A 9855-nucleotide genomic window follows, 5' to 3' on the forward strand; every position below is an offset into this window, starting at 1 on the left:
CTGTGGGGTTGTACATTCAAACACTATTCTGCATTATTACAGCTGTGACCTGTTCTGTGGCAGAATGTGTTTTGTAATGTGTGTCCTCCCTCTTAGATTGTAAGCTCTCAGGATCAGGGCCCTCTGATTCCTCTTGTACCAGATTGTATTGTAAGTGTAATGTCTGCCTTCCTTTTGTATAATAATAATGCGTGTTTTTCAGTCAATACATGTATATGGCTCTGACACATTCCATAGCATTGTACAGTCACATATTATAACTAATATAAATGCATATAGCTCTGATATATGCCATAGCATTGTACAACCACACACTATAATCTGGGGCATAGTTAACGGGACCCAAGGCCCCAACCACAGCATTCATCTCTGGTGCAGGTGCAGCATTTCAGTGCTAATAGGCATTCTAGAAATGTTTATTCACAGTGAAGTGTAGTAGGTCACCTCCATCACGTACCTACCTGTTCATTGTGAAAAGGCTAAGACTCGGATAGGTACTCAGTTAGGGAAGCCTACTTCCTATGTCTGGCAGCATGAAGAGAACTCTGTGCTCTGCAGTGGCAGTGTGTGGCCAGACTGGGGTACAGTGCCTGGTAGGTGACGGGCCCCTGGGCTGGAGGGGGACATATTACTGTCCTGTCTATCCTGCAGATGGTAAGATGTACCCAGTGTTGGATGCATGGCCCCAGAAACTCATGGACACACACTCAGCTTTGTTCTCTACCCACGCATGCACATTCAGCTCTCTCTTACAGCCTAGCATTCTGTGAAAGTGATAGATGGCAGACTGCGCATTCATGGGTAGGGGACGTAGCTAAGTGTGTGTTTGGAAGTTTCTGGGGCTGCACATCCAATGCTGGGTACCTCCTGTCATTAGCAGCACAGAGAAGGGTTGACAATCATATGAGCATCTGAAAAGTGATCATTAATATACAAAACAGAGCACAGCAATGTTAGCCTCTTACTGACCACATAACTCATATATAGAATTCAGTAATAAGGGCGGGCCTTCGTGACCACACACAATGCTCATACACATCCACGACGGCTGACATTTCTGTGCTCTGTGTCAGACAGCCCCTGGTCTCTAGTTATGATTGGGAGTTGGCAGGATGGACTCATCAGTACTCTGGGGAAAAGCCCTTTGGTATGTCTGCATGTGTGGCATCTCACAAAGTGCCTCCTGGGGTGTGTGATGTAGCATGGCAGGAGCCGTTTGTTACACGTTGTGACACATGTGCATTCACATCGGAAAGGGGGGGCTAGGGGGGTCATTTGGTAGACTACTGACAGAGATTGGCAGTTTGTCGGCACATGTCCAATCTCCAGTGAAGATGGCGGATCTGGAGAAGAGCGGCTAAGGGAGAACTTCTGGTTTAACCAAGACAAGGCTGGACTCCATGGGGTAGGATGTTTTCTGAAATGGATTTTTGGGGGAGGGGTTAGGCAGAATGAAGTTCCTGTTTAAAGAAAAACATCACCGTAGCCCCCCCCACAAGACCCTCTGTATGCGCAGACACACCAATTCTCTGCCAGGTTTCAGGGACCCCCAGAGAGCTCCATGGCAGGTGTGTGTATAAGTCAGATCTCCGGCACATGCACACATCCTGCAGGTCTCTGCCAATCCTCTTTCAGAGACCCCCCCCCAGCCTGTATGTGAATGTGTGAGATCAGCTGCATCCCGGGGTGTCTACATCACATATCCAAGGAGTCTGTTGGTGATGTCCTGTGCATGTGCATGCAGGCTGCTGGGGCTTCTGCCAGAGACCTTTGCCGTATGTGCATGTGTGTTGGCCTGCGATATCATCCAGGCCAAGATTTAGCAAGTAATACAAACATTTTTAAAGTTTTTTTTTTTTTAAATGTTTAAATCTTGCCCATACACTATACAATTTGATTGTACAATCTCCTATAGATTTACCAAAACAATGTAATAGAGGGACACATCTAAATAAGCAATTCATTTGTATCACATCAGGCTGGCCCTTGAACTACAGTTGATGGTAGATCTAAGGAAGATTGTACAATCAGATTGTGTAGTGTATGGTCACCTTAAGAGGAAGGGGGGAGAAGAGAGGATCTGAGTGCACTTTGTGGATAGGGAGGTGTGGCAGGCGCAGCACCCTTTGGTGCCTAGTGCGCTGTGGCATTAGAAAAATTATGCAATTGCTGTTTCTTTGTTTGATTAGACTGACTTTACTCTGTAATTCCTCCAATGCCGCTCTATGGATGCAGTAGGTTTAAAGAGCACACCGAATACTTTAGTTAACTTCTTTAATAACTTCAATCTTCTTCATATAACACTGCTTACAATGGCTTATTTCTTTCATATTACAATGGTTTGATTCGATAGCTTGATAAATTCGTTAGATTCGGTACATTCGATTGATTATGATTACTCTACAGTGACGATTCGTAAATTCGAATATTCGTAAAATTCGTTCGGTGGAACTACAAGTAAAACACACACAACAGTTTCAACACACAGATCCACCTGCACTGCCAAACAATAGAGGAACACACAAGTGCATTAAATACCTATTTTGCCTTCTCTGCCTCCATAAAGCTCTTCTGATTGGAACTGTCTGTTTCCTCCTCTGTCTGGTGAGCATGTGTCTCTAGAAAATCCTAGCAGGGAGTTTTACACAGGCATAGATGTGAAACTGGCTGGGATTGGTTAAGGCTCTGTACAGTGTGAGGCTGTCTGTGATTGGCTCAGCTCTATACTAACTCTTAAAGGCATATTTTCCTTTTCTGCTTCTGCTAACACAATGAATATATAAATGTCATATAACAATCAAAGACATAAATTACAGCAATGATTTTGCTTTTGGCTTTAACATATGCACATATATACTGTACTGAGGTTATTGGCAGGTTTGGTATACACATATATGTGAACCATATTAACAACCTAGGACTGGTCTTAGCTGGCCAGCTACAGGAGGTGATTGGGAGAACTGAGCAATGGTGAACCGACTCTTTATTATAGGGAAATCTGTTATCACTGTCACAGATCACACACCACCCCATTCACTGAATTGTATGGGATAGCAGAGATTACAGGACGTGTTAATGAGGGAATACGAGATTTCACCGGATACCGGAGATCACAGGACATGTTAAATCTCTATAATAAAATGGCCTCTGAAATCTCGTATCTCCTCAGTAGTACGGGCTGGTAAAGGTGCTCTCTCCTCCCTCACACATGTTGTTGAATACGGTATCGCCCGTTTATGTACACGGCCCCCCAATGCAGAATTCCAACCAGCAGAACAATACAGTGAGGTGTGTTGCTGTGTGTGGAAGAACGGTCCACGTACGATTTCTTGGCAGCACACCACAACACACTTTACTGCATTGTCATACATTATACTGCAGTGTATGTCTGCTGGAAGGTACATTGAGGGCCACTAAGAACTCCCAACACTTCACATCAAACACCTTAGACCTCATTCACAGCTGAGTACACTACTGCGTCATGTTTGTTGTTCTTTTTTTGGAGCAGCACCATTTATTTGAATAGGCCTCCCTTCAGTTCAAAGAAGCTCATGGACCAGATTTTGGACATGAGCCAAGAGCGTTTTGCATTGCACATTTATCACACAGAAAAATGATGGCAGCTACCTGTGTTTGGGATCTCTTTATGAAATAATAGCACCGCAAGTGTGTTACACATTATTAGAAACCTGGGCAGAAAGGCGTGTCTGTCCGCATTTCTTCTACACCAAAGTGTGAACGGGGCCCTGTGCTACATTGATGTGCATTGTGCTAAACATCGCTGTACGATGAATGGTCATTCATCAATATAGAGCGAATGGGCCCTTACAGGAGGATCCACCTGATAGTCAACAGAAATCACCACTAACTCTGAGATAAAGAAATAAACACACAGAGATTGTAAAATCATTTTATTGAAATACAAAACACACTGAGGAGTGAGGAAACCAACCCCCACCATTGATACCCCTCCCCCATCACTAACACCCTCCCCCGCCCCTTCAAATACCTGGGATTGACCACCCACCCCGTCAACTACCCCAGATGGATCCCCCTGCCCCTATTTACCCCAGAGTGACCCCCCCACCCCCTCAACTACCACAGACTATCCCCCATACCCCAATATGTCCTCCCTGCCCTCATTTACCCCAAAATATCCTCTCTGCCCCCATTTACCCCAAAATGTCCTGCCTGACCCCTTTGCCCCAAAATGTCCTCCCTGCCCCCATTTACCCCAAAATGTCATCCCTGCCCCCATTTACCTCAAAATGTCCTCCCAGCCCCCATTTACCTCAAAATGTCCTCCCTGCCCTCATTTACCCCAAAATGTCATCCCTGACCCCATTTACCTCAAAATATCCTCCCTGACCCCATTTACCCCAAAATGTCCTCTCTGCCCCATTTACCCAAAAATGTGCTCCCTGCCCCATTTACCCCAAAATGTCCTCCCTGCCCCCATTTACCCCAGCCTTCCTTACCCCCGCCCCCATATACCCAAAATTGACCCCCCTTTACCCCAGACTGACCCCCCACCCCCATTTATCAGTGGACTGCCCCCCACCCCCAAGACACTGACACCTCCAGCAATCAACTTCTGATACTCCACACTGAAGACTAATTAATTTGAGAGACTTGTTTTGCTCCTGCCCATCACATATCCCCATTGCCTGTAATGCTGCCCATACATAAGGGGTTAACCGGTTCAAGCTCCTCCTTGGGATCCAGCTTGGCGCTATACCCCTCCAACCAATCACTGCTTGTGTGATTAGACACAGGGGGCGGAGCTTTTGACTTAGCCAGTCGCACACAGGGGGCGGGGCTCGTGCCTCTCCAGAAGTCTGCAGCTTCTCAGTGTTCTGCCAGCGGCGGACCGTCAGACACCAGACACAGCGCTGGTAGGTGAATGGGATGGGGCCACGGTGGGGTATAATGTAGGTGGTTGTGGTTGGGGCTTCTCAGGGCTCTGGCAGGTGACAGGCGGCTGGGAGGAATATGTCACCTCATCATCACCATCCGCCTCCTCACCGCCTGTTGTCACCCTGAGACCCCCGCACTACCACAGCGTACATTACAGGTGATTGCGGTACGCTCCCATTATCCCCATGTTGTGTTTACCAGACAATATTACCTCCAAATGTGACATTGATGTGAATGGGATCATTCCTCCACTCCGCACATGGAGTGCGCACAGTCGCAGCGCAGGCTTCATAGGGCTTATTCACACATGCAGCAACCCTTGTGGTTGATGGGGGGAGGGGAGGTAATGTGGCAGGCGCAGCACCCTTTGGTGCCTAGTGCGCTGTCGCATTAAAAAAATTATGCAATTGCTGTTTCTTTGTTTGATTAGACTGACTTTACTCTGTAATTCCTCCAATGCCGCTCTATGGATGCAGTAGGTTTAAAGAGCACACCGAATACTTTAGTTAACTTCTTTAATAACTTCAATCTTCTTCATATAACACTGCTTACAATGGCTTATTTCTTTCATATTACAATGGTTTAATTCGTATTACATTGGGTTGATTCAATAGCTTATGTCGATAGATTCATTAGATTCGTTAGCTTATGTTGTTAGATTAATTCGTTAAATTCGATTATGATTACTCTACAGTGACTTGATTCGTAAATTCGATTCGATAAGTTCGAAAATTCGAAAAATTCGGTGGAACTACAAGTAAACACGTACAACAGTTTTTACATACAGATCTACCTGCATTACTAAACAATAGAGGAACACACAAGTGCATTAAATACCTATTTGGCCTTCTCTGCTCCATAAAGCTTTTCTGATTGGAACTGTCTGTTTCCTCCTCTGTCTGGTGAGCATGTGTCTCTAGAAAATCCTAGCAGGGAGTTTTACACAGGCATAAATGTGAAACTGGCTGGGATTGGTTAAGGCTCTGTACAGTGTGAGGCTGTCTGTGATTGGCTCAGCTCTATACTAACTCTTAAAGGCATATTTTCCTTTTCTGCTTCTGCTAACACAATGAATATATAAATGTCATATAACATTCAAAGACATAAATCACAGCAATGATTCTGCTTTTGGCTTTAACATATGTACATATACACTGTACTAAGGTTATTGGCAGGTTTGATATACACATATATGTGAACCATATTAACAACCTAGGACTGGTCTTAGCTGGCCAGCTACACTCCCACCAAAATTACCTATAATTCTATGTTCTCAGTAATAGGATTCGAACATGAATTCGAGGAATTTTCCATCAGTTTCTCAACTCTCAAGTGTCTTTGTTACTCTCAAGCAGAACAACTAACTTTTGTATTGGACGTTCCAACTTGAGTGGAGTTGTGAGACGTTTTCCCTTTTTGTCCAGTTTTGAGTCTCCCATTTGTAACAAAACTCTTCTTACTAGTCCTTCTTTGTCCTTTCGAGCTTCTAGGACTTTGGCCAATTTCCATTGACTTCTAGGTAAGTCGTCTTCCTTTACTAACACTATGTCATCAACATGAACATTTCTTCTAGGCGTTTGCCATTTACTTCTTAGTATGAGATGAGCTAAGTACTCCTTGCTCCATCTATTCCAAAACTGCTCTGATAGATATTGAACTCTTCGCCATCTTTTCCTTGCGTATAAATCCTCTTTGGTGAAGTTGCCAGGTGGTGGCTGTATGTAATCAGACTTAAGGTGAAGTAGATGGTTGGGAGTTAGAGGTTCCAAACTTGTTGGGTCGTTGATGTTGTTGACTGTAAGTGGACGACTGTTAACAATAGACATTACTTCATAGAATAGTGTCCTAAGTGAAGCATCATCTAATCTTCCGGCGTTCTTCTTCAACACTGAACTTAGTACGTTTTTTACAGTTCTGATTTGCCTCTCCCAGACTCCGCCTGTATGGCTTGCATGTGGAGCATTCATGTTTCATCACACTGTTTCTCTAACAAGTACTCAGTTACTTTTTCTTTATCCTTGTTCAATTCGTTCTTTGCTCCAACAAAATTAGATCCTTGGTCAGATCTAAGTTCTCTGACAGTACCTCTAATGGCTATGAAACATCTTAAGGCGTTGATAAAGGCGTCGGTTGACATATCTTCCAACATTTCCAGGTGAATTGCTCTGGAGCTTAGACACGTAAATATCAGTCCATATCTCTTGTACTCCTTGCGGTTTTGTTTGGTGATAAATGGGCCAAACAATCCATTCCGCTATAAAGAAATGGTGGTGATGGGTTTACACGATCAGCTGGTAGATCAGCCATTCTTTGTTCTTCTGTAGGTCTACGTGTCTTTCTACAGATTACACATTTACTTATGTACTTCGCTATAACTTTGCTTCCTTTCACTATCCAGTAACCACCTTCTCTCAAACAGCTTTGAGTAAAGCTTCTTCCTTGATGCAAGGATTTGTTGTGGTAGTGATTGATAATCAATCTTGTGAAGGTAGAATTTTTGGGTAGAATTGCTGGATGCTTAACTCTGTTAGGTAGCGATGCATTTTCCAGCCTCCCTCCTACCTTCAGTATACCATCCTGCAGAATAAGATTAAGCTTGTACAATGGGTGGTTGTTTGGAAGTCTCTTAGGTTCTTGACTAAGTCTCTTCGATTCTTCACTGTAGAATCTTTGATGAATGAGTCTTATAACCGTTTCTTCAGCTTTCACTCTTTCCTCTACATTCAACGATTCTTTCTTTCTGATTCCTTTTGCTAAGCGTTGAATTCGAGCTACTATGTTTATGACTGTATTCCACTTTGAACATCTGGCTAGTCTTTCAAGTATGTCATCTTGACACTTGGCGGCAGTGCTCAATGTTTGAACTACCTTTACTTCTGGATCACCCATAGACAGTTCTGTATAACCTTCACTGGGTTTGATTTCCCTTTCCCAAAGGAACTCTGGACCGGTGAACCAGTTTGAATTCTTCAATTCTGTTACATTTAGGCCTCTTGAAGCATGATCTGCCGGGTTTTGCTTTGTGTCAACATAGTGCCAATGTTCTGGATTCGTTGCTTTTCGAATTTTTTGAACTCTGTTAGCGACAAAAGTGTGGAATCTTCGAGCTTCATTGTTTATGTAACCTAGGACAACTTGTGAGTCTGTCCAAAAATGCTCTTCATCTATTTTCAATTCCAATTCTTCTTTCAGAAACTGACTTACTGATGCTGAAACGACGGCTGCCGTTAGTTCGAGTCTTGGTATTGTCTGAATATTGTTGGGTGCGACTCTGGCCTTTCCCATAACTAGGGCACAGTGTATCTTTTCTTCTCCTATTACTCTGATGTAGGAGCACTGACCATAACCATGACTACTGGCATCTGAAAAGTGATGAAGTTCTATTTTCTTGTACTTTCCAAAATCAGGAGGTACAAAACATCTGGGTATCCGAATTTCTTTCAAATTTTGCAAGTCTCTTATCCAACTCTCCCACCTTGGCCTCAAGCCTGCAGGTATGGGTTCGTCCCATCCCAACTTCTGTCTGCATAATTCTTGCAGTATTTCTTTTGCTCTAAGGATTACTGGTGATAGGAATCCCAACGGATCATATATTGAGGCTATTGCGGAAAGAATGGTACGTCTAGTTGTAACTTTCTCTTCCATGGATATTTCATAGAAAAAATTGTCGTTTTCTACATTCCATCCCAATCCGAGTACATTCTGAACTGGAAGAGGATCATATTTAAGATTCACATTCTTCATTGTTGATGCACGTTCGGAGTCACTGATGGATTCTAGTACCTCTCTGTCATTTGAGATGAATTTGTGAAGACGCAGGTTTGCCTTTGCGCATAACTCTTGGCTCTCTCTCACCAACTGAATTGCCAATTCTGAGGATTCTAGGCTTATAAGACCATCATCTACGTAAAAGTTTTTCTTCGAAAAATTTGCTGCTGATGGACAATCCTTTTCATTCTGATTGGCCAGATACTTCATACCATAATTGGCACAACCTGGGGATGATGCTGCTCCAAACAAGTGTACCTTCATCCTGTATTCCGCTGGCTCTGTATCTGTATCTCCGTTTTCCCACCATGGGAACCTCAGGAAGTCTCTATCTTCTTCCTTCACATGAAATTGGTGGAACATCTTTTCAATGTCACACATGGCTGCTATGGGATACTTTCTGAATCTACAGAGTACTCCAGGTACAGTGTTTGTAAGATCTGGTCCCTTAAGTAGATGATCGTTCAATGCAACATCATTGTACCTTGCTGAGCAATCAAAAACTACTCTGATCTTATCCGGTTTCTTTGGGTGATAGACACCTTGATGTGGGACGTACCACACTTCTCCATTTTTAGGCTGACCATCAACTTTCTCTGCATGCCCTTCTTTGAGGATATCTTTCATGAATTTCAAATAATCGTCTTTGAATTTGGGATCTCTTCCCATCCTTTTCTTTAAGCTTTTCAATCTTGCCAGGGCAAGATCTCTGTTATTTGGCAGATGAGGTCGTTCTCTAAAAGGTAGGGGCATTTCAAGATAACCTTGTTCATTTTGCTGAATATTATCTTCTAGAACTTGTACAAACTTTATGTCCTCTTGGGATACGCTCTTTTCATTAGAACTTACGTCTGCAAAGTCGAATTCTAGGATTTTGAGTACTTTCGCTGGACTTACAGTTGGTAACTCTTGGACAGATATTCTATGACACAACCCTGTCACCTGTCCTGAATCTGCAATCTGTCGTTTTCCTCCAACAACACCCCATCCTAGATCAGTTTGGACTGCGTAGGGTTCACCCTTTCCGCCTGCGATTATCTTTCGTGGCACCAACGCCTCGGGACAGTCGTAGCCTATCAACAGTCCAACACCAAATTCCTTCAGCGGGGACATTTCATGAGATATGACAGATAGGTGTTCCCATTTGTTGGCTGTTTCAGAGGTAGGTAT

Source organism: Staurois parvus, unplaced genomic scaffold, assembly GCF_062004578.1.
Source record: "Staurois parvus isolate SC_StPar_1 unplaced genomic scaffold, SC_StPar_1.0 ptg000168l, whole genome shotgun sequence".
Lineage (NCBI taxonomy): Eukaryota > Metazoa > Chordata > Amphibia > Anura > Ranidae > Staurois > Staurois parvus.